The following is a 5,000-nucleotide window of genomic DNA, read 5'->3' on the forward strand; positions in this document are numbered from 1 at the left end:
GAAGATCAGATAATAAATAACCATGAACTTATAAGGCCTACATTTTCTATTAAAACCTTATTACAACGAACTTGTTTATATGCTCATTCATAAATATGCGAGCAACCTCATGAAAGTTTACTAATTTGCTTTAGAATTAATTACTTATTCATTTTTATGCTTTCTTATAAGATGATTTCTTTTATTTCGCTTAAACTGTTTTCTGTTTCTTTCTGTCTTTCTCTTTCACTCACTCACTTTCTCTCTCTCTCTCTCTCTCTCTCTCTCTCTCTCTATATATATATATATATATATATATATATATATATATATATATATATATATACCTTTTCGTGTGTGTGTGTGTGTAAAAAGTCTGTACCTAACTCCCCTCTAGTTTACAGAGTGAAAACTTGATACATAAGGTATTTTGATCTATATATCTTTTTATAGTGCTCAAATCGCCCGTTGTTATATATATATATATATATATATATATATATATATATATACTAGTTGTCGCCCAGCTTTGCGCCGTCGTACAATGCACTTAAACATGATATTTTAATTTATGCAAATTGTGTATGAATTATTATAGAACCAATCTTCTATTGAATATTATATAATACGAGAAATTATATGTTTGGTGGACTAAGCGACCATTTGTTTATTTTTTAATTCAATGTGTACAAACCACTTTGAACTTAAAACATCACATTTTGAACTTAGATAAAGCTTAGTTTTAGCTCGTTCAAAGAATGAATTTGTTCGATTACTCAGTACTTTTCAGATGAATTTAAGAAATGGAAACTTAACCAACTTTTTTGGATTTTGATTTTTGGATTTTACCGTTATTGGATATTTTACCCTTCACCAGACTATACATTCAAGTGAAATCACCTTTTTCCTTACCATATTTCCTCTCCTTCACTACTTGTTACCAAGTAAGATCTATGACTTACTTGTAGTTTCAACAAATACTTTTTCAAGCAAAATCCGATCCCGCATTTTGCTAAATCCTACCCTCTGATGAGAAGGAAAGTATTTTTTCGAAACTCAGCGGATTAAGGACTATCCACTTATTTTGTGCTTCCTTTTTTAAAATTAAATATGTTTTTAACTCTTTTCCAAAGTTTTTAAAAATCTTTTATTAACTACTTATATATATATATATATATATATATATATATATATATATATATATATATATATATATATATATATATTATATACATTATATACACTACATTGCGTAATGTATGATATTTAAGTAGTCATTATATTCTATGTGTATTATTTAAAGAATAATGAATACTGGCGTGTACGCATACACGCACACAACTTCACACACGCTCACGCACGTATAGATATATTCTGTGTGTGTGCATGTCGACATAACATATTTTATATATATTTCCGTTCAATAATAGACATTAAGCGCACGACATAAACTTGCATATTTTTCTTGGATTCCATCTTCTTGTGCAAGGAAAAAGCATATCCATTGATAAAATCGCTTATCTGTATTTTTGAAATTGATCTTGGAACGAATCCACTTTCGTTACAATGGGATTTCATATTTTACACAAAGAAAACACAGGATAACATTTAGTAAGTATTGATAATTGTTAAAAAAAAATGAGTAACATTTTATATTGCATTCAAGAAAGGAAAGGAAAATTCAGCTCAGTTAAATTGAACATAGAATTCGAGACATTGTAGATGGTTTCGTCTAGAAATGATGGCACAACCTTTTAGACGACATCCGTTAATGAGCATGCTTCTTGTTGGTTGATCATTAGATTTACGGCAAATCAAATTTTTATGATAACTTATGTCAATTTCTGTATTCTAGACAAATATTATTTTGCAAGGATTTTATTTATATCTCTATTTTATTTATATTAAACTAACGGGACCTGTGGAAATTCCACTGTGACATCTTTTATATGTAATATATTGCGTCCAGTGTGAATGGAAACCACGGAATATTTTGTAGCTCTTTTGTTATAACTGTAAAACTATATAACCTGTTAATTCAGCGTTAGATTATATCACGTTATTTTAGTTTATCTCCCAGATCCTGGTAGGAATCTTTGACATTATATAGAACGACCGGCGCGAAAATTAACTCCACGATATCATACTATCTTTAGACAGAATAGATACTACCCTTGGATCCATATCGGATGACTAAGAAAGTATATTTAAGTTTTACGTACGACCCAAAAGCAAGCTCATTATTTTTATTTATTTATTTTTTTACATTGCCTTTTTTTTACATGTGTCTTCTGTGATCAGGAGATTCTATTTATTAACGGTCCTCGATAAGACTTTAAACTATATCCATTGGTAAGGCCCCAGCTTGCGGGTTTTGGGGAGTGTGGTGCCACCCTTTAATTTCCATTGCTCCCAGGTCCAACTGAGCCGGAGTGGTAGTACATGTTAGGGTCCCAAACCAATTTGAAAACAACAAATATATTCTATTAAAAAATCTTTTTTTCAAAATCTTTGGATTCGGCATTAAATAACCTGAAAAGGGTTGATATGCCGTAAAAAAACAAAAATAACCAACAAACCATCTATTTATGAACAAGAAGCATAGAATGTTATAACATAGTACGAATATTAAATTACGGTATTTATATATGAATTTTATGTTCATATTAAGTTATCACTTTCTTTCCTTTTTAATAATAAATAGGATCTCCCGATCGAATAATTCACAATCTAGAAGCTGTGGCACACGTACGTACGTAAAAGGTACTGCGATATTAATATGTAGATATATTTTATTAGCAGTCCCCAAACAACATAGGTAATTTAACTGATCTATATGAGCTTGTCAAGTTACTTGGTACACATTATATGATCTCTGTCTGCAGATAGAAGGCTATCACGTAAGGCAGGATGTACGTCTCGGCAAGGAGCCAAATGGTTAAACTTATGAGCGCTCGTTTATCTGTGGAAACAGTTACTAACGTAAATGACACTTATTAGGGTTAACATAAAAAAGAGCTATTTTCCTTGAACGGAATAAGAGTGATCGCCCTTAGTTGGAGAGATAAAATAGAATGGACCATGACATTTTAAGACGGACCCGTTGCTTGAAATAGACCTTATAATTGCTCATCCATAATGTAATAATGTCTGGTATATTTAAACGTTTACTTATTATGATATCCCGAATTGGAAACTGGACACCAAGTCAGCAAGAAGCAAGGCAAAGACAATTGAATTGAAGAGGATTGGTTTTAATCAGGCTGTTCATGTTCATTCTAAGTCATAAGCGCGTGGGACGACAAAAACCTGGTTGGTTGACATGAGTTCCTTGCTCATTATTTAAATTAATACTGATCCTTAAATAACTGTAGTTAATTATTCCCACAGTGCTTTACAATGATATGTTCCCTAAATTTTGTGATTTTTCTGATCTCGTCCGGTGTTGTTACGGATTTTGAAATAGATGCTTGTGCAATAACCAAGTAAAACCGATGCAGCAACAAGAAGAACGTTTAATAGATTTAGTTAACAAGTAACGTCTAAGATTATGAAAAAAAAACAAAAAACAAAAAAACAAAACAACAATCGGATGAGCAATTATAAAGTCTATTTAAAGCTACGGGTCTGTCTCAAAACGTCATGGCCGATTCTTCTTTAACTCTCCAACCAAGGGAGATCACTCTTATTCCATACAAAGAAGATAACTGTTTTTTTTTAATATTAACCCTTACAAGTGTTATTTACTTCAGTTATTGCTTGCATAGATAAACGAGTGCTCATAAGGTTAACCACTTGACCCCTTGCCGAGATTTGCATCTTGCCTTACTTGATAGCCTTCTATTTGCAGACAGAAATCTTAAAATGAGTACCAGGTAACCAGACAAGCTCATATTTGATTTTTATGGACCGTTTTTTTTATGGGTCTTTACAGGGTCCAAATAGTTTTAAGTGATCAACAACAGGGTCAAAATTCGTTATGCACTTTGTATATTCATCTTAGTTTATTTTTAATCAGTTCATGTACGTGTTACATTAGTACAGTGGTAACGTCACTAGCTTTGAATACTACAGTTTTGCTTTCGGTTTCGATTCTAGCTGATGGCACCTAAATACGTATTTACTTTTGAAATCACGACTTTATAATAATATATAAGAAATAAGAACGCATTAAAATATCACATTAACGTGTATATAACTGCCGGGCAAAGCCAATTACCCTCTAGTGATAGATACGATAGTTCTGGGTGATTATCTCAAAAGTTTGAAGCATTAGGTCGCTGCCAAAAGAATCTCGTTGTCTCACATATGTTACATTTATATATGATTTCTGAATTATTTCATTGATATATATATACAGCCATGTTATATATCATTTTGAAGCAGGTTTTCGCTTTAATGAATCGTTTTATTCGTTAGCATTCTCAATCACTTTCTTCATTTTTTTTGCAGGCTTTTCGAGAGGATGGACAAAATTCAAATCCGGACGATTTTCTTGTTCTAGTTCAAACTAGGGCGAAAAGCTGCCGAGACAGCTCGTGATATCAAAGATGCGTTTGACCATGGAACCATTAACGAGCGTGTGACGCAACGGTGGTTCAAGAAATTTCGCAATGGTGACAAGAGAATCGGAGATGAAGACGGCGCAGTCGACCGACTGCAGTTGATAACGAACATTTGAAAACTTTAATTGAAGCCGATCCTCGCAAATCCACACTTGAAGTTGCTGTTGAACTCAAGGTCGACCACTCAACAGTCGTGCGCCATTTAAAGCAAATAGAGAAGTAAAAAAAGTTGGATAAATGGGTGCCGCATGAATTGAACGATGATAAAAAACATCGTCGTTTTAAGGTATCTTCTATACTCCTTCTGCGCAACAAAAACGACCCATCTTTCAAGCGGATTGTGACGTGTGATGAGAAGTAGATCCCCTACGACAACCACTTCCTGAAATCGAAATAGTTCAAAAAAGGTTTTAGTGACTATTTGGTGGTCTGCGGCCGGTCTCATCTATCAAAGCC

The sequence above is a fragment of the Euprymna scolopes genome, chromosome 26, assembly GCF_053919585.1.
Source record: "Euprymna scolopes isolate OS-2025 chromosome 26, ASM5391958v1, whole genome shotgun sequence".
NCBI lineage: Eukaryota > Metazoa > Mollusca > Cephalopoda > Sepiida > Sepiolidae > Euprymna > Euprymna scolopes.